This window comes from Rhinopithecus bieti, unplaced genomic scaffold (genome assembly GCF_001698545.2).
Source record: "Rhinopithecus bieti isolate Rb0 unplaced genomic scaffold, ASM169854v2 scaffold_566, whole genome shotgun sequence".
Classification (NCBI taxonomy): Eukaryota; Metazoa; Chordata; class Mammalia; order Primates; family Cercopithecidae; genus Rhinopithecus; species Rhinopithecus bieti.
Window position 1 is genome coordinate 407,754 of NW_016803334.1, and position 22,115 is coordinate 429,868.

The following is a 22,115-nucleotide window of genomic DNA, read 5'->3' on the forward strand; positions in this document are numbered from 1 at the left end:
GTAGTATACAATATGAGCTTTTGATATATGCATATGTTGTAAAACGATTACCACAATAAAGCGAATTAACATATTTATCACCTCACATTGTTACTTTTCTGTGGTGAGACTAAGATCTACACTCTAAGCAAGTTTTATGTATACAATACAAGAACTGTTATTAACTGTAGTCACCTTGTTGTACATCTCCAGAACTTACTCATCCTACATAATTGAAACTTTATACCCTTTAAGTAACATCACCCCCCTTCTCCCACCCTCCAACATTGCCTACCACCACTCTACTGTCCTATAACTTCCAGTTTTTTAGATTCCATATATAAATGACATCATACAGTATTAGTGTTTGGGTGCTTGGTTCATTTCTCTTAGCACAATGTCATTCAGGTTGATCCTCTGATTGCAAATGGTAGGATTTCCATCTTTTTAAAAACTAACTGTCGCACTGTGTGTGTGTGTGTGTGTGCGTGCGCGTGTGCACGCAAATGTATATGTGATATATACACACATACACACCCTTCCTTCAAAGTATGCACAGATAGATTGATTCCATATCTAACGCTGCAATGAAAATGGAAGTGCAGATATCTCATCAAGATACTGATTTCATTTCCTTTGGATATATACTCAGAAGTGGGATTGCTGTATAATATGATATTTCCATTGTAAATTGTTTTGTGTAAATTCAAGGCATACAAGTGCAGTTTTGCTAAATGTATATATTATGTAGTGGTGAAAGTCTGGGTATTTAATGTTACCATTTCCTGGATAATGTACATAGTATCCATTAAGTAATTGCTCATCCTTCATCCCCCTTCCACCCTTCACCCTTCTATGTCTCTCGTGTCTATTATTCCACACTCTATATCCATATGCACACATTATTTAGCTCCCACTTATAAGTGAGATCATACAGTATTTGATTTTCTGTTTCTGAGTGGTTTCCCTTAAGATAGGGCCTCCAAGTCCATTCATGTTGCTGCAAAATACATGATTTTATTCTTTATTTATGGCTTAATAATATTCTGTTGTATATACAGACCACAGTTTCTTTATCCATTCATCCACTGAGGGACACTTAGGTTGATTCCATATCTTTGCTATTGTAAATAGTGCTTCAATAAACACACAAGTACAGGCATCTTTTTTAAATAATGTGTTTTTTTTTTTCCTTTGGATAGACACCCAGTAGTGGGATTGTTGGATCCAATTTTAGCTCTGTTTTTGGTTGGTTGAGAAATCTCTCTATTTTGCTGTAGATGTTGTACTAATTTACATTCCCACCAGCAGTGTAAAGTGTCCCTTTCTCTGCATCCTCTCTATCTATTCTTTCTTGACTTTTTAATAATAGTCATACTGATTGGTATAAGATGATATTTCCCTGTGGTTTTACTTTGTATTTCTCCAGTGATTAGTGATGTTGAGTGTTTTTCCATATGTTTATTGGTTATTTATGTCTTCTTTTGAAAATTGTCTATTCATGTCCTTTGCCCACTCTTTTAGTTTTTTGAGGAACATTCATACTCTTCTTTACACATTTCTTCATACTCAGAATGTTAGTAAAAATGTACATTTCCATCAACAATCCACGAGAGATCCCTTTGCCCCACATCCTTGCCAACATTTATCATACCTTTTTTTTAAAAAAGAAATCGTATCCATTCTAACAGGCATGGTGTTCTATAACATTGTGGTTTTAATTTACATATCCTTGGTGGTTAGTGGCATTGAACATTTTTTTCACATACCTGTTGACCATTCATATGTCTTCTTCTGAGAAATGTCTATTTAGAATCTTTGCTTGTTTCTAATTGGGTTGTTTTCTTGCAATGTGTTAAATTCCTTATATATTTTGGACATTAACTACTCATCCGATGTACAGTTCATACATGTTTCCTTCCAGCTATATGTTATCTCTTACTTTGGTGATTGTTTTCTTTGCTGTGCAGACACTTTTTAGTTTGACAGAGTCTCATTAGTCTTTTTCACTTTTGCTGTTTGTGCTTTTCAGGTTATATCGAAAAATTTCTTGTTCAAATCAAGGTAAATAAACTTTCCTGTTTTCTTCTAGTAGTTTCAGTTTCACGTCTTATATTTAAGCCTTAATTCATTTTGAGTTGATAGTGTGAAATAAGGATCCTATTTTATTCTACTGCATGTGTACATCTAGTTTTCTCAACACCAGCTACTGAAGAGAATATTCTTTATCCACTGTGTGTTCTTAGCATATTTGTCAAAGACCAGTTAGACTGTAAATGCATGAGTTTATGACTGAGCTCAGTATTCTGTTCCATTGATGTATGAATTTGTTTTTATGCCAATACCATATTTTTTTGATTACGACAGCTTTGTAGTATACTGTGAAATCAAGCAGTGTTGTGCCTCCAGCTTGATTTTGTGTGCTTAATATTGCTGTGGCTATTTGGGGTCTTTTGTGGTTCTGTGTGAAATTTAGGATTATTTTTTACATGTCTGTAATGAGTGCCATTAAGACTTTGATAGAGAGTGCATTGAAGCTGTAGATCACTTTGAGTCATATGGTCATTTTTAACAATATTAACTCTTTTTATGCATAAATAGGAGCTCTCTTTCCATTTATTTGTCTTTTCTTCAGTTTCTTTCATTGATGTTTTATAATTTTCAGTTGTCCGTCCTTTCACCTCCTTGGTTAAATGGATTCCTAATTATTTTATTCTTCTTGATGCTATGGTGAATGGGATTATCTTCTTGATTTCTTTTTCAGATAAGGTATACAAAATCTCCTGATTTTTTATTACATATATATATTATGTATTAGTTTTTTTGTATCAGTTTACAAATTTTTTTATTAGTTCTGACAGATTTTTGGTGTTTAAGCTTTTCTATATATAACATTATGTCTTCTGCAAGTAGAAATAATTTTACTTCCTCCTTTAGAATTTGGATATATTTTGTTTTAATTGCTCTAGCTAGGATTTCTAGTACTACAGTGAAAATAAGTCATGAAAGTGGGCATCTTTGCCTTGTTTCTGATGAGAGGAAAAACTTTTAGATATGCACAGTTGAGTATAATGTTAGCTGTGGGCTTACCATATATGGCCTTTATTATGTTGAGCTACACTTCTTCTATATCTAAGATATTATGATTTTTTATCATGAAAATATGTCAGACTTTGTCTAATGCATTTTCTACATTTATTGAAATGGTCATATACTTATTACCTTTCATTCTGTTAATTAATGTACTATATTATATTGATTGATTTGTGTATATTGAAACATCTTTTCATTTAAGAGCTAAGTCTTACCTGATTATGGCGTGTGATCCTTTTAACATGCTGTTGAGAAAGGTTTGCTAATACCTTGTTGAAGTTTTTTGCACGTATGGTTTTCAGGATTATTAGCCTGTAATTTTCTTTTCTTGTTTTATTCTTGCCCGGCTTTAGTATCACGGCAATGCTAGTCCTTATGGAATTAGTTTTAAGTGTTCATTTCCTTCAATATTTTTGAAATGTTTTAGAACAATTGACATTAATTCTTCTTCAGATGTTTGCTAGAATTTATCAGTGAAGCTATTAAGTCCTGGAATTTTCTTCATTGTTTGGGTTTTGAATACTCATTCAATCTCCTTACTTTTACTGTTATTTTCAAAATTTCTGGTTTTTTTTTTTATGATTCAGTCTTGGTACACTGTATGCTTCTAAGAATGTATTCATTTCTCCTACATTATCCATTTTGTTGGTGTATAATTGTTCATGGTATTTTATGACTCTTTGTATTTCTGTGACCTCAATTGTGATGTCCACTATTTCATTTATGAATATATTTATTTGTGTCTTCTTTACCTTTTTATTTGTCTAAAAAAAGGTTTTAGAATTTGTTTATGTTTTCAAAAGAAGCCAACTCAGTTTCATTATTTTTAATACCATTTTAAATTTTTTATCTTATTCATTTCTTCTCTGATCTTTATTATTTTCTTTCTTCTAACAACTTTGATCTTCACTTGTTGTTGTTTTTCTAGTTGACTGAGTGTATAGTTTGGGTGTTTATTTGAGAGTTTTCTTTTTTGTTAGTATATGTGTTTGTTACCATAAATCTCCCTCTTTGAATCGCTTTCATTGTAACCTGTAAGTTCTGCTATGTTGCTTTTCCATTTTCATTTGCTTTGGAATATATTTTATTTCCTATTTGGTTTATTTTTTAACCCATTGTTTATTCATGTGTGTCTTGTTTAATTTCTACTTATTTGTAAATTTGACAGTTTTTCCCTTGCTATTGATTGCTAGTTCCATACAATTGTGGTCTAAAAGGATACTTGATATGGTCCATTTTAATCTTAATTTTTTAAAACTTACTTTGTTTCCTGATATATGATCTCTCCCAATGCAGTTATATGTTCACTTGTAAAGAATGTGTCTGCTGTGGTAGTTGTAGGGAATCGCCAATATGTATTTTTTAAGTCCATTACGTCTACAGTGTTGTTCAAGTTAACTGTTTTCCTTATTTTCTGTATGAATGTTCTGACTATTATTGAAATTGGGGTATTGAGACTTCCTGCTATTAATATTATTGTATTTCTATGTAACTTCCCTTCAGTTATGTTAACATTTTCTTTATATCTTTAGCTGCTCCAATGTTAGGTGCATGTATATCTAAAATTATTAGAGCTTATTGATAAAATGACTCCTTTATATAATGACCTTTTTTGTGTCTTATGAAAAATGTTGACTTAAATTCTATTTTGTCTGAAACAGTCATAGCCATCCTGGATCTCTTTTGGTTACTATTTGCATGGGATATCTTTCTCTATTTCTTCACTTTCTGCCTGTGTGTGTCATTAAAACTAAAGTCTTAAAGGGAACATATTGTTGAATTTTTTGTTCACCATTCACCCACTCTATTTCTTTTGTTTGAAGAATTTAATCCATTTACATGTAAAGTTATTATTGATAGGCAAGGATTTCATATTTATATTGTATTAATCGTTCTCTGTTTTTTTGGTTGCTTCTCCTCTCTTACTGTCTTCCTTTATGATGAGGTCATTTTCTCTAGTGATCTGCTTTGATTACTTACTTTTTATCTTTTGTGTATCTATCACAGGTTTTTTCTTTGTGGTTTCCGTGAGGCTTATGTAAAACATCTTTTATTTTTACATAACCTTAACAGGCTATTGTCAGCAGATAGCAACTTAATGCTGGTCACAAAAAAAATCTCCACTAGTTGTAGTGACTAATGGCTGCAATCCCAGCACCTTGGGAGTCTGAGGCATGAAGATTAATAAAGGCCAGGGTTTGAGACCAGCCTGGGCAACATAGTGAGACCCTATCTTTACAAAAAAGAAAGTTAACCAGTCAAGGTGATACAGTCCTTCTTTGGTCCTAGCTACTCAGGAGACTGGGTCATGTGAGCCCAGAAGTTGAATGCTGCAGTGAGTTATAATTGTGTCACTGTACTCCAGCCTGAGCAACAGAATGCAGCCCTGTCTCAAAGAAAACAAAATCAAACTCAACATTTTTACCCTTCCCTACCCTCACATTTTATATTTTTGATTTCACAATTCACATATTTTTCTATGGCGTCTTCCTTATCAAGTTATGTAGCTATTATTATTCTCAGTAGTTTTCTCTTTTAACCTTTATGCTAAGGCTATAACTAACTTATACACCACTATTGCAGTATTAGAATATTCTGAATTTGACTATGTACTTTTACCAGTGAGTTTTATACTTTTGTATACAAGTTTTTAGGTTCCTAGTTAGCACTCTTTTTTTTTATTTTATTTTGAGATGAAGTCTCACTCTGTCATCAGACTGGAGTGTGGTGGCATGATCTTGACTCACTGCAACTTCCATCTCCCAGGTTCAAGTGATTCTCCTGCCTCAGCCTCCTGAGTAGCTGGGACTACAGGCATGCACCACCACACCCACCTAATTTTTTATATTTTTAGTAGAGACGGGGTTTCAACATGTTGGCCAGGATGGTCTCAATCTCCTGACCCTGTGATCTGCCTGCCTCAGCCTCCCAAAGTGTGGGATTACAGGCATTAGCCACTGCACCTGGCCCCTAGTTAGCATTTTTTTCATTCATTTTGTTGAAAAAACTTTACTATTTGTAACTTAGGTCTGGTGGTAATGAACTCCTTCAGCTCTTGGTGGTTTGGGAAAGCCTTTATCTCTCCTTCATTTCAGCAGGACAGATTTGCTGTGTAACATATTCTTGGTTGACACTTTTTTTTGTAACCTTCAGCACTTTAGATATATCATCCCATTATCTCTGGCCTTTCAAAATGTCTGCTGAGAAAGCCACTGTTAGTCTTATTGGAACTCCTTTACATGCCATTTGCCTATTTTGTCTTTCTGCTTTCAGGATCCTGTCTTTATCTTTGACTTTATTATTATTATTATTACTGAAAAAGTGTCTTGTTCTGTTGCCCATGCTGGAGTGCAGTGACAAAATCTTGGCTCACTGCAACCTCTGCCTCTTGGGTTAAAGCAATTTTCGTACCTTAGCCTCCTGAGTAGTTGTGATTACAGGTTTGCACCACTATACCCAGCTAATTTTTTTTTTTTTTTTTTTTTTTTTTTTTTTGTATTTTTAGTAGAGACATGATCTTGCCATGTTGGCCAGGCTGGTCTTAAACTCCTGGCCTCAAATTATCTTCCTTTCTCAGCCTCCCAAAGTGCTGGGATTACAGGCATGAGTCACTACACCCAGCCTGTCTTTGGCTTTAGACAGTTTGATTATAAAATGTCTTGCTATGGTCTTGTTTGAATTGAATATGATTGGAGACCTTTGACCTTTCTGTATCTGAATACTTATGTGTTTCCCCACATTTGGAAAGTTTTCTTTTAGTGTTTACTTAAATAAGTTTTCTGGCTTTTTTTCTTCGTCTTCTCCTCCTTATACTCTTACAATTTAAAAATTTGCTCTTTTGATTCTGTCCCAGAAATCTCATAAGCAATTATTATTCCTTTTTATTCATTTTGCTGGCTTGGAACTGAGGTTCAAGGAGTAGGTTGCATACTGGGAACCATCAGCTAGACTTGGAACCTGGTTCCACAGGGAAAGGCCTGGAGCATTGATCTGTGGAGTAAAGCCTGGCACTGGGGTCTACTGTTTTAGGCCTCAACCCTTGGTCCACTGAAGTAGGCTAGAAGCCTGGAAATCTTTGAGCCTGGAGCCATGGAAACTGGCCTGGTACTAGAGTGGGCCTGCTATATTATTTCATAAGAACAGTTCTGACCATGAGTCCACATTCTGGCCTGGTGCTGAGGTCCACAGTCATGGGCTTTGTGTCTGGGACAATGAGTTAAGCCTGTGTCCTGGTGGTATGGTTTTGCTCTGTGCCCTGACCCACATCTCATCTTGAATTATAATTCCGATAGTTCCCATGTGTCAAGGGAGGGACCTGATGGGAGGTGACTGGATCATGGGAGTGGTTTTCCCCATGCTCTTGTTGTGATAGTGAGTTCTCACAAGATCTGATGGTTTTATAAGTGGCAGTTTCCCCTGCTCTCTCTCTCACCTGCTGCCATGTAAGATGTGCTTTGTTTTCCCTTTATCTTCTGTCATGATTGTAAGTTTCCTGAGACCTCCCCAGCCATGTGTAACTATGAGTCAATTAAACCTCTTTTTGTTTTCTTAAATAAATTATCCAATGTAGGGCAGTTCTTTTTAGCAGTGTGAAAATGAATTAATACACTTGGGGTCCATGGTGGTGGGTATGGAGGCTGAGTTTTTGGGAACTGGGTAGGTGCTGTGGTCTACTGGGGCAGAGCTTGTCCCTGGGTTCACTGGAGCTTGGGGCTGTGGTGGTAGTACTGGAGCTTGGAGATGTAGGGGCTAGCAAGAACATGCAGTTCTTTAAATGTATATAATAGTCCATTCTCACACTCCTAATAAAGATGTACCCAAGGCTGGGTATTGATAAAGAAAAAGAAGTTTCCTGGACCCACAGTTCCACATAGCTGGGGAGGCCTCACAATCATGGCAGAAGGTGATAGGCGTGTCTCACAGCATAGCAGGCATCAGAGAGAATGAGAAGCAAGCAAAAGGGTTTCCCCAAATAAAGCCATCAGATCTCGTGAAACATATTCACTACCATGAGAACAGTATGGGAGAAACTGCCCCCACGATTCAATTATCTTTCACGAGTCCCTCCCGTAATATGTAGGAATTGTAAGAGCTACAATTCAAGATGAGATTTGGGTAGGAACACAGCCAAACCATATTAGTGCATTACTCTGATCCTAAATTGTTTAAAGAAAACTCTATCTTAAGTCTCAGAAAGCTTTCGTTTCAAGTTTTTCACTATACTGAAAGCATTAGATATATTACAGAACATTCCCTCAAGAGCATCACTCCTAGTAGGAGTTTGGGTATTACATATGTCCCATGGTCAATTAATTACTAGTGAGTAGATATTCCCTGGTGAGAGAGCTTAAAGAGAGAATGGCCTTTTTTTTTATTATTATTTTTTAATTTTCCACATTAACACAGAAAATCTGGAAGCAAATGAACATCAGTGGTCAAGGGAACTAGGATAGGTGACATTGGGAGAGGGCTAGGCTGACTACATCTTAGTGATAACAACAGTAGCAATAACCAAACAAATGACATTGCAGTACTATTTTCTGAAACCCTATTATATCTGTCAATGCATTCAGCATGTTAATATTACATCTTATAATTCTTACTGGAAACATACGGGCTAAGTATTATTATTTGCAGTGTAAAAACAAGGAAGCTGGGCATTAAATAAATTTAATAATTTTCTGAAATTACAGTCATAGCCAGATTGAATAAATGTCAGATGTTAGATTTGAATTCAGCTGAGTCTGATCCCAAAGCCTTTTGTATGTGTTGGTTTTAGGTCATGGACTCTAGCACTGTAAAGGCTAGAGAATAGGTAAATCTTTATCATTTAATATTAGCCATAAATTTGAGTTGACCAAACCAAAATCAGTATACCATTTGGATATGTTTTTTATTCATAAATACCTAGGAATATTTCCATATCTTTGATACTGCGAATAGTGCAGTGATCAACATATGAGTGCATATGTCCTTTTGGTAGAATGATTTATATTCTTAAAGACACGTGCACTTGTATGTTCATCATTGTACTATTAACAATAGCAAAGACATGGAATCAATGCAGGTGCTTATCAATGGTAGATAGGATAAAGAAAAAGTGGTATATGCACCATGGGCTACCATGCAGCCATAAATATAATAAAATCATGTCCTTTGCAGCAACATGGATGGAGTGGGAGGACACAATCCTGTGCAAATTAACGCAGGAACATAAAACCAAATGTGAAAGCTAAACATTGAGCACACATGGACATAAATATGGACACAATAGACATTGTTTAATGCGAGAGGGTGGAGGGAGGGGAAGTGGGTTAAAAACTTCTTATCAGATATATACTCACTGGCTGGGTGACGGGATCTAAATCTCAACATCACACACTATCCCCAAGTAACAAATCTGCACATATACCCTGCTATCTAAAATAAAAGTTGAAATTTAAAAAAAATTAGAGAATCAGATATGCATGTGTACATAACATATGTAATTTGGTTTTGATAGCCACTGCCAAATTGCCCATCAAAAAATATGTATAATTCTTAAAAGTATTGACATATGAGCTGATAAAGACATTTAATTCTAGTTAAAAATAAAATAAAAGTTGGAATAGAAACTTTCAGACTATCTAACTATTGTATTTGAATTACATATAAAAAAAATAGGACCATAAAAGGTAACAGAAAAGTGCTACGGAAGGTCAGCAACAAAGCTATGATATAAAAAATAATTTCATGAGACATTTTCAGTACTTTAAAGATCCATTTAAGCTAATTAGATTCCAAGCTAAAATTTTATTTTTGCAATGAAATATTACTAAGTAATCACAATAAGTCAACGTCTTTGGACTATTTTGTATTTTACATTATAATATAAAAATATGATTGATTAAAATTGTAGAGTATTGCAGTGTTTAAGAACAAAAATTCGGGATTCTACTTGCCTACATAAAAATAAAGGCTTTGACAGCGGAAGCAAATGAATAGTTTGTCTAAACCTCAGCTTTACCATTTAGTGAGTGGTGACTAACAACTGCATTTAGCTCGTAAGATTGTTTTAAGTATATAAGAGCATAAGCACTTGCTCCTACAATTGGTACATGTTAAATGCTTGATACAATTTCTGTTTTTATAATTATACTTTAGTCTGTTTATATAATGAAGCTTAACTGCTTTGCATGTCCCACAAGTCGTGTATTTATCTGTATTTACAATGTAGTCTTTTACCTTCTAAGATCTCACATTTTTATGTTCTTAACTACAAAATGTCTTTCTATGAGTTTCTTTTCTACCCTCAATGGCCTTTCTGTCTTTTCAGTACACAAACACTTACTCATTCTTTTAAAAAAAAATATATATATATATGCTATAACAACTCTCTTTGCTGTTTTAATTGGTACTTAAAGAAATTTTCATATACTTCAATACATCTTAAACTCTTTTCTGTTTTATTTTTTTCAACTCATTAATTGAGGCTACAAGACATGTTGCAAGTATAAAAGAATGGACAAATTTTAAATGATGAGAAATTGAATTCTTTGAACTTAAAAGTACCAAAGTTTGAATAAACAAATAGAAAATAATGAGCAAAAACATCTTTAGCATGCTTAATTTGTGCCAGGCAATATAAGCACTTTACACCATTGTTCCTTAATTAATGCTGTCTCATGCAGGCTATTTTGTTATTGACATTTAATAGATGAGGAAACGGAGGCATATAATCAGTCTCAGGTGCAACTTCTTGGTAATGCCTAACCTACGTTGTGTAAATCTGGCTCAGTTTTAGTTTCTTCTCCTATGTGGGTACAATATTGTACTTAAACCAATTATGGTAGCTATTTAGAAAATCAAACCTTGTCAAGATGGAAAAATTACTCAGTAAAGAATTCCTTTCTTCTTGATTGGTTAAGTCCAAAGAAAGAAAATATCCAAACTCTTTTCCAAAGTCTTTTGCAATAGGTAAATTAATTTAGATAATCAAAATGGTAGATAGATTGAAGAGCTAGAGGATGGGATGGAATGGAATATGTTATTTCCAAGCTTTACCTAGTCTAAAGTTTGTTCTGACATAAGACGTGCTATATCTAAATTTTAAAGGTTCTTTATAGATGACTTACTAAAAGTCTATGAGAAATCTGAAGTACTTTTTTTTTTTTAAGATGGAGTCTCACTGTATCACCTGGACTGGAGGGCAGTGGCGCGACCTCAGCTCCCCGCAACCTGAGCCTCTGAGGTTTAAGCAATTCTCCTGCCTCAGCCTCCCCAGTAGCTGGTATTACAGGTGTCCACCACCACGCCTGGCTAACTTTTGTGTTGTTAGTAGAGATGTGGTTTCAGTATGTTGGCCAGTCTGGTCTTGAACTCCCGACCTCAGGTGATCCACCTGCCTCAGCCTTCCAAAGTGCTGGGATTACAGGCTTGAGCCACTGCACCTGGCCTGAAGTACACTTCTAAATCTGACGTGATTTTGTATGTCCCTATTCCACATCTGTGTGTAGAACAAGTGAAAGAAAGCTAGCACCAATGAGCACTGGCCAAGATGATGTCTGTCACCAAAATTCTTAAAAGATAAATCTATACCCATAGCCAAATATTCTATAGTGTACAGCAAACTGATTTATCCTAGATGAAATCCCGTAGAAGAATATTGTACCATTTTTGTTAAATCTTCTTTGTGGTATTGTCCTATATTCTTACAGAAGTGTGGGTCATATAGGAGGTATGATTCTCTTATAGACTTTAATAAAGTATGCTATCAGTAAAGCATATAAATACTAAAATAGAGTCAAACAACAACAAAAAGCTTTTAATCCGGCAATACCGATAGAAATTATTGTACAGAATGAGAGTTTCTTTTAATATTAGACTAACATAATTAAATGTATTTATTATTATAGGCTTGAAAAGCAGCAAATATGATGGAATGATCTTTCGGGTTAGTATATGAAAACAGAGCCAGCAACAGGTATTGTAGGCAAAAGTGAAACTGTCAGCAACTGGTTTAATAGTTTTTCAGGACACAAATAATGAAATGGAGTTGTGGATCTGTATCCATTTGTGGCAGCATACTGCCATGTGGAACACAGGTCTTGCTATTTAAGCCAGTCCCTTTACATTGATAATTCAATGTTAAAGATGCTGTTTATTTAGTTTGTTCACACCATGTAGTGAACAGAGTCACAAGAAATTATATTATTTTGCAGAATTATTCTAAGGATTTTTTTTATCTTTGATGCCTAATTCACTGTCATTTTTACTTTTTACCTGGCTGGAAAATCAAGAAAAAAATTCAATGAACATTATGTGGCGTTTATCTAGAAGTGTTTTTTAGTTTGTAGGGTTTTGTGTCAATATCAGGAATGTGCACTTGCTTACTGATATATGTAATTCTATTATCCGTGAGTTTTGATGGTTTTAAAATTGCTGAAACTAAGTTTAATTGGCAAAATTATGAAGTCATTATAGTTTTCACCATTAACTGTAACTTTCTCCAGTATTTCTTATTTCTTCGGTCTGTACTATTGCTTTCTGCTTTTGACCTCCGAGAAAATCAAACCATTTGCAATATCAGACTCTCCTCCTGGGGAAAATAAAAGCTATACCACAAATGCATAATTCCTTTTCGTCTGATTGCTACTACTCTAACTTTGTCCTTCTGCATCACTGGCCTATGTGATGGCAACATAGAGTTTTTTAGTCTCTGTCTTTATCTCTTATCTCTCTAACACTGAAATTCCACCTCTGGGTAGAAAATATGGTTCTGATTCAGTTGTAGTGCATTTTCAAATGTAAACGATATATAACTGGTTTTTCCTCTAACATTTCTGTTATTTAACATTTTTCTGCAATAATTTTCCTTCCAATTCCCACCTTGTTTCTTCGCTTCTTAATTGTTTTATTATAATGTGATATCACATGACAGATAATAGAAAATGATGAATGTTAGAGCTTTTCTCAATATAATATTTTACTAACACAAATATTGATTGTGTATTAAATTATTCAAAATTAGCTAGGGAAAATATCTGTTTACAATAATAGACAGTCATGCACTGCAAAATGAGGTTTTGGTCGACGGCAGATCATATATATAATGATGTATCATAAGATTATAATGCCATATTTGTACTGTACCTTGTCTGTGTTTAGATATGTTTAAATACACAAATACATACCACTGTGTTAAAATTGCCTGCAGTTTTTAGTATAGTAACATGTTGTATAGGTTTGTAGTCTGGGAGCAATCAGCTATACCATATAGACTAGGTGTGTAGTAGGCTGTGTTCTCTAGGTTTATGTAAGTATACTCTATCATGTACTCACAATGTACAATATCGCCTAATGAAACATTTTTGGAATGTTTCTCTGTTGTTGAGTCATGTGTGACTGTAAACCTCCTGAGAAAAGGTAACTTTATTATTTTCTTTTGACACTATCTCCCTAAGTTTTCAAAATTGACAAGTCTTCAGCACAGGTACAGATACTTTTCATATACTTCCTCTTATATTTGTATCTAAAAGGATACAGATGAGACACCACTCTACCTCATTCCATCTTTTCTTTCTATTTTTATATTTTAGAAGCACAAATTCTGATATTTGTTCATTGGCTTGCTAGTTTTTAATTCATAAACTCTGCCATCTCTTATGGTATTCCTTGTGATATCTTCATCTTATAAATTATGTACTCTTGTAGCAAACCACTGGATTTGAAAGTAATCAAAAAGCATTTTTGGGGTAATTTGCTAGCAGTTATAAATACCATGCTCCCATAAGCAAAATGTGAAAGCCATATTGTTTCTCCTGCGCCTTAATTCACCTTTCTTTATATTTTCTTGATTCTAATGAAATGTAATATAAAATGTGACTTTATTAGAATACCTCATTTATGGAATATGTTTTTGTGAACGTTTAGTTATGCTAACTTGTCTTGTATTGCATCTTGTAAAACAGAACAAGTTTGTGATAAGTCTTCAGGGAAAAAACAAAACTTAAAAAGCAATTTGTACAGATATCAAAATATTCCATATTAAAATTCCAGATTAGATTGCTTTATCTATTTTCGTAATATTATAAGATATTCTAGATATTTATTTTAAAAGTCCCTAAATCAATGGCTTCTGATTACACAAATACAGATACTACTTAGACAAGTCTTTTCAGTTTTCTATTTATTTATTTAAATGAAAGAGATATTATAGGAGAGGGTAAGAGAATGGGACATTAGACAAAAGTGTTCAAAAAGAGAAGTGCATTCCTTCACATTATCTACTATTTAAGTCAGAAAATTTATAATACCAATCACAAGTTGCAGTGTTGACTGGCATTACTCACCACTAATCATGAAGTCTTTTTTTTTTTAATTATACTTTAAATTCTAGGGTACATGTGCACAACGTGCAGGTTTGTTACATATGTGTACATGTGCCATGTGGTTGTGCTGCACCCATTAACTCGTCATTTACATTAGGTATATCTCCTAATGCTATCCCTCCCCTCTCCCCACTGCCCACAATAGGACTCAGTGTGTGAAGTCTTTTCTTGACCAAATTTCAGTTTGGCTCCTTGAAGCCCTCTTTTCAACCAGGCCTTTACCTTGACCTATCATGTCTTTGACCTCCTCAGTGCAGTTTTAGCAAAATGTCCTGCTCTGTCAACCCCTAGTCTTAGTGTCTCATCACCCTTGGTGTCTATCAAGTTCCTCATCCCCTACCTTTGATGTATAAGTTTTGGCTTGCTTTTAGAAGGAATGCTATTAGGTGAACTTGGTAAGCATTCGCTTACCTTTCATATCTCCTCTTAGTGATTTTTGATCCACTGTCCCCCTCACCCTGCTCCTGGGCTATAAATCCCCACTTGCCATTGTTGTATTCTCAGTTGAGCCCTATCGCTGTCCCTTATTGCAACTCCCATTGCAATAATATTTTGAATAAAGTCTTTACTGTTTTTAACAAGTGCCAGAATAATCTTTCTTTAACACTAAGTTTATACTAATCGTGTTAGCGCGGGTTTTCTTGCTGGAATGAACAAATCCCATATATGTACTATAATCCTAAAGATTTATTTCCAGTTCAAGCAAATCTATTGTAGATTTCCTTGATCAGGTGCATTTTGGGCAACCTTGTTCTAGGCAGTAACCTCAAGCTCTGTGCTCTTTCCCTCACCTGGCTCTTCATATCTTAGCTCTTCTTGTCCAGCTGTGTGAGTAGTGTGAGCATATGGGACAGTGTCAGAGACATTATTGGGTGTGGCATGAATGTGGCACAAATCATTTTCACCAGCACCTCACTAGTCAAAAATCAGCTTCAAGGTGTCATCTAGACACATAGGAACTGAGAAATGTAATAATTTTGCTTATCCAAATGGAAAATAATTCCTTTTTTCAAAATATATTGTGGAAAGACTGGCTGGTATTTGTTTGTACCTCGGTATGCTTTGCTAAGTAATCCTCCCTTAGTCATATCATATACAATTAGATTGATCAGAGAGGTTATTTAAAATAGTTTTTTTTTTTTTCCTAAGACACGTAGGTAATGTGCTGAGTTGACTTCCCCTTTCTCATGCAGGTTACTGATGGATCCATCCTAAATGCCATCCACTTCAAGATAGAGGCCCACAGAAGTCAGTGTATCTTCAAGATGGGAGTACTGGGAGATAGCTATAGAGACCATGTAGCAGGAAGTGGCAACAGAGAAGATCTGGGCCTCTGGTACCAACACGCCTCCCCTCTGTTACAGCTATGCAGGCTGATGGCAAGGCAATGTGTGATTTCAATACTTCATAGTATCTTACTTCACCTCAATATAAAGTACTTTGAAAGCATCAAGGAAATAGTCCTCAAAAAAGGCTATCCATTCAAGACATCTGGTGCTGGCTCTGGAAAGAGCAGATGCAGATAAGGCCTTCCAGGTTGGAGGTGATACAAATCAGGGAAGACAGGCAATCACAATGGATGACAGACCAGGATTCCCAGACATCTCGGCGTGGCTGGAGCACTGTACAGATCAAACCAGGTAAAACGTACCAGGGATAAACCAACTCTTCACTTTGGTCTAAAAAAGTCCAATTACATGGCTTCTAGTTAAAGGTGGACAGGCTCACTTTAGAATCCTGTTGTACAGACAGGATTTAGGGGCTTTAGCCATCTCATAGTGACCATGGTATGAGCTGTGTGATTTGGTTTAAATATAATAGAGAATGAAGGCCAAGGTTGAGGGTGGTGGTTCTAGTCCTGCCTGATTCTGTAGTGCTCAAGTTACCTTTGAAGAATGGAGAAAGATGTCAAAACCCCACACTATTAAGACATTGGAAGCCTGGGAATGTTTCGTTTCTGAAGAACAAAAGATGTAGGAAACATGAACAGTCTTGATATGCTTAAATGGTTGTCATATGAAGGAAGAATGTACAGACTTTTTCTGTGTAGGAGCTAAAGAAGGATGAGTTTTTGCCAACCTAAAGGTGGAAATTTTAAACTCTGAGCTTACCGGTATTGAAATAAGCTATTCCAGAGGTCAAAAGCTTCTCATCATTATATGGTCAAATACAGTTTGGATCCCTATTAGAAACAAGGATTTTGAAATGAAATTTCAGGTATTGGAAGAAGGCTTTTTTAAACTCCGAGAGTCTATAATTTAACGATTGAGATATAATTCACTGGAACCTTCATTTAAACAATTTATTTTGCTGTTCCAATATTAGATGACAGGACTAATTGAGTTTAATAAACATTTACTAAAATATTTCCTGTATAACGTCTTATGCTAGACACAGTCCCTAATCTTTTGAAGTTAAACCTGAGGAAACTGCACACATAGACATCACTGTATACTCGCATAATTAGTGTAACAAAGGATATTAAGGAGGGTCAGGGAGAGGAAAGCAAGAAAGGCTAATCTAGGAATAGTATTTGGCCAGGTTTATATGGTAAATGAGAACAAATAACAAAAAACAAAACAAAACAAAAAACAAAAAGGCTTGTATTAGAAATTGGAGATTTAATTTGGGTGGCGGGGGCACAGAGACTGGATTTGGTGACAGCAGCCCCATATCCTTTAGCTTTTCTACTTGCAGTTCTAAACTTTGGCCTGTGGAGTACAGGATATCACAGCGAGATCCAACAAAGTCCTTCATGACTGTGTTCAGGAGTTACTCAACTCATCACTGTATTCTGAGGCAGAGAAGGGCACATCACAATATTATTGGCTATCTGCTATTCTTAAAGAAAAATCACATTCACTTTGTCACATTTCCCAAGCAGTGTGATTGACCAGCAGGTGGTAAAGATTGCAACATGCTTCTCTTGGAGAAAACTTTATTTTCCTAGTATTTCCTCAAACTTTTTAAAAATGAATATTTCTTATCTGGTATGTCATCTTCCTGGTTGAGACCATTGTTGAACATTTGAGAAGTCTGTACTTGGTGGCCAGTTATCTAGGCAAAGGCTCTGACTTGGTACATAGCCATTCCACAGATAAACTCTTCAATTTCTCTAGTTTCTCATGACAGTAACTCCCACCTCATTCATAATTTAAAAATACTTATTGAGTGTCTTCTGGGTTCTAAAGCTGTATAACAGTAAGCAAGATAGTCATAGCCACTAACTGTTTGCAAGGCAAGGGTGTTGAAATTGTAGTATACTAGTGATTATATATAAAGAGATCAGTAAAATAGAACTGATATGCTGGAGACATTCAAAACAGTGTGTGTTGAGGTGGGGAATAAAGGATTATTTCACAAATGGTTCCCTAGCGATTGATTAACCTTTTGGAGAAAAATAAAATAAGAACCTCATTTTGCAATGTATTCCTGCTATGGTTAGAATATGTTCCCTTCAAAACTCAGGTATGGTTGTTGTGATAGTATTAAGAAGTGGAGCCTTTAAGAGGTAATTATGACATGAGGGCCTCTTCCTTATAAGTGGGATTGAAAACCTTATAAAATAAACATGGAGTGTTTGAGAACTTGCCCTAATGCTGTGTGCCTTGTGAGGATGCAGCAAGAAGGTCCTCACTAGACCTAGCACTTTGATCTTGAACTTCACAGCCTCCAGAATGATAAGAAAATAAGTTTCTGTCCTTTATAAATTACCCTGTCTCAGGTATTCTGTTATAGTGGCACAGATGGACTAAGAAAACTCCAAAATGATTCTTATATGGATTAAAAATTAAATCATAAAGAAGAAAGCACAGACACAATAATCTCAGAATGGAAAAGACTACTAATTATTAAATGGGAAAAGAAATAAACAAAAAAAGGAAATAACTAAACACATGTATGTCAACATTATAAACAAAATTTAACAGGTAAATTAGCCAAGAATGTTTGCAAAATATTTGTAAAACCAAAAGACAGGGAGGATAATATAAAATAAAAGAGAATTTATGATAAAGCAAACCAAAATGAAGACAAATTATGAAATATATAAACATCTCCAGTAAAAGATATTCAATATCATTAATAATGAAAATGAAAATAATTATATTGTCTCCTCTTATATTAGTAAAATGTTTCTGTTTTGGTTTTGTTTTGCATTTACTTAATAATGCCTAGGTTTGTCCGTAAGAGAGTGAAACTTGAATTTTCATATACTATTGGTAAAAGAAGACATTTTTATACATTTCTTAGTGGGCCTTTGAAGCTATTTGTCCAGAACTTTTAATATTTCAAATACTTTAGTAGTTCTACTTCCAGAATTTATAGCATAAAAAATTGAGAAGCTCATAAGAATGTGTTTCCAGATGTTTGCTACAGCAAAGTTGAATACCAAGAAGCTAGAAGAAATTCAACTATTCAATGATACGGAGTCTATTTTATATGGTACACTAAGTAATTTCAAAATTATAATAAAATCACATTCTAGAAAAATCATCTTTGCCCCATTTGTGAAATGGCATTTTCTTATTTTTGTAGTTTCCTCACTCATGGCTCAAACTTCATTGAAATCACTTGTAGTATATAGTCCAAATAAACATAATCCTTCATTCTTTATGAGTTTCTAAATAAGGATTAGTAACAAATTCTGGCTAGGATTTAGAGAAAAGATAAACCTCCTGTTGGTGGGAATGTAAATTAATTGCTGGTTTACGATGTTACTGTTATCACTATGTTGCAATGCACAAAGGAATCATTGTAAGCACTGGAGATACTGCTGCTAAAAATATATCTATTGCCCTCTTTTTGCAGCTTGCACTTTAGAACAGCGGTGGCCAATCTCTTGGTTACCCTGGGCCACATTGGAGGAATTCTCTTGGGCCAAACATAAAATACACCAACAATAGCTGATGAGCTAATTTTAAAAAATAAAAATTACAAAAATATCTCCTAACGATTTAAAAAAGTTTATGAATTTGTGCTTGGCCACATTGATAGCCATCCTGGGGCAGGGGTTGGACAAGCTTGCTTTAGAGGATGAGACATACCATACACAAATTATTTCAGGTGGTAACAGATAATAGAAAATAAATCATGAGAAATAGAATAGACAGACATTGGGGAAGTATGCTGTTTTATAGAATTTTCAGGGAATCTCTGATTAAATAACATTTGAGCAGAGACATGAAGCTAGTACAAAAATAAGTCATGAGGTCTGTGGGTGATGAAATTAAAAGCAACAGCAAAGGTCCCTAAAGCAGGATGAGGAACAGTAAGGAAGCTAATGAGATGAGTGGTGTGAGACATGGAATAGTGTCAGAGATGAGGACTGATTGATAGTGATGGTCGGGGGAGTGGGTGGAGGGATACATTTAATCTATGTGACCCTGTATGCCATGCTAGGAGTTCTGGGTGTTTTGAGCTATGTAGGAAACTGCCAGAGCTATTTAAACAGATGAATGAGCATTATGGCCTATGACAGAGAATTGTGACTAATGTGTAGAAATTAATCTGTAAAGAGGCACCAGTACTGGGTATAGACCCAAAGGATTATAAATCATGCTGCTATAAAGACACATGCACATGTCTGTTTATTGCAGCACTATTCACAATAGCAAAGACTTGGAACCAATTCAAATGTCCATCAATGATAGACTGGATAAAGAAAATGTGGCATATATACACCATGGAATTCTATGCAGCCATAAAAAAAGGATGACTTCATGTCCTTTGCAGGGACATTGATGAAGTTGGAAACCATCATTCTCAGCAAACTTACACAAGAACAGAAAACCAAACACCACATGTTCTCACTCATAAGTGGGAGTTGAACAATGGGAACATATGGACAGAGGTAGGGGAATATCACACACCAGGGCCTGTTGGCAGGTGAGGAGCTAGGGGAGGGATAGTATTAGGAGAAATACCTAATGTAGATGATGGGTTGATGGGTGCAGCAAACCACCATGATACGTGTGTATCTATGTAACAAACCTGCACACTCTGTAGATGTATCCTAGAGCTTAAAGTATAATAACAATAATAAAAATTGTTTATATCTACAAAAAGAAAAAGAGAGAAAAAGAGATGTACCAGTAGAACCAGGGAGATCAGTTAAGCAGTAGCATAAGCAAGACAATGATTGCTTGCATAAGGCTGGAGGTGATGAGCAGTGTTTGAGTTTGGGATGTATTTTGAGTTTCAGTGACAGGATTTTGCTAACAGATTGAATTTTGAGTGTGAGCCAGAGAGAGAAGTCATAAACAACTCCAATCGTGGCTTGAGTAACTGTGATTGAAATGCACAAGATTTTAGAAGTAAGAGATTTGAGGGTGGTTCAAATTTAGTTAAGCTTGACTTCCTGATTATATATCTATGTCTATGTGTTAAAATTGATTTACCAATTATATATCAAAAGGGGCATTTTGAGTGGACATTTGGACTAAGTCGGTAGACAGGAAAGAGGTTGTTTTTACAGGCACATGTTTGAGAATTAGTCTATAGATTTATTATTCAAAGCCATGTGACTAAATATTACCTAGGGAATGTGTATCGCTAATACAAAAGTTCCAAGGTAATTCAGCATTTAGAGTTTAGGTAGATTATGAGGATTCAGAAAGGAACCTGAATATGGATGGTCAGTGAGACTGGAGAAATACCAGTTGCATGTGATCTCATGAAGGCAAAGTGAAGACAAAGATTCATGAGTATAGGAGGGATCACTGCATCAGGCTGTTGATGGATTGACAGAGACAAAGATTCAGGAGTGACCATCAGATATGACAACACGACAGTCATTTGTGATTTGACAGGATTAAATCAGGAGAAGGGGCTGGAAGAAATCCCAGATTAGAGAGAATGGGAACTGAAAAAGTACAAACAGCAAGGAGAGAAAACTGTTTGGACATCTTTTGCTTAAAGAAAGAAAGACATTGTAGTGGCTGGAAGGGCATATGGAAAAAATAGTTTTTTAAAGGGATAATAGTATAGCATGTTTCTGTTCTGGTGGGAATGGTTCAGGAGCGCAAGAGAAACAAAAATTGATGAATCAGGAGAAAGAGGGAGATAATCGAGCTTGTTATGTTACCATCTACAATAGCAAGGTCATATTTTTCATTATTCCTGTAAAAGTGGGATCTTTTGACATTTTTTCACATTTTATATCTCTAACATTCAGAGCAGAGAAGCAGAGACCCGGAGCTCAAATGCTCTGTCTTATCGATCAAGAATTCCCTGTGAGATAAAGGAACATAGCAGCATCAAGACCCTTAGCTATCTGCCTCTTCCCTTTACATATAGCCACATCTGCCCTCCATTCTTACTTTCTTTTATCCTTTTACAGAGGGATATGTGTCTTTCCAATGCAAAGGTAATCATTTTGTTTCGCGAATCTTTTCACAAACAGCTGACTTGAATTGTTTTCTCTTCATTTCAACTAAAAGATCATTGATAAGAACACACTGAAGACATATTTTACAACTGAAGAATGAATTAATGCAAGCAAATGTCTCACAATGTACTGTGTGTGATCATAGGCTATACACATTCTCACACACACACACACACACACATACATAAACACACACCCCACCTCTTTTTAATCACCTAGTTCTGAACTTGTCAGAAATCTTAATTGCAAACTATAAATCAACTATTGAAGTTCTGAATTTCTTTGGA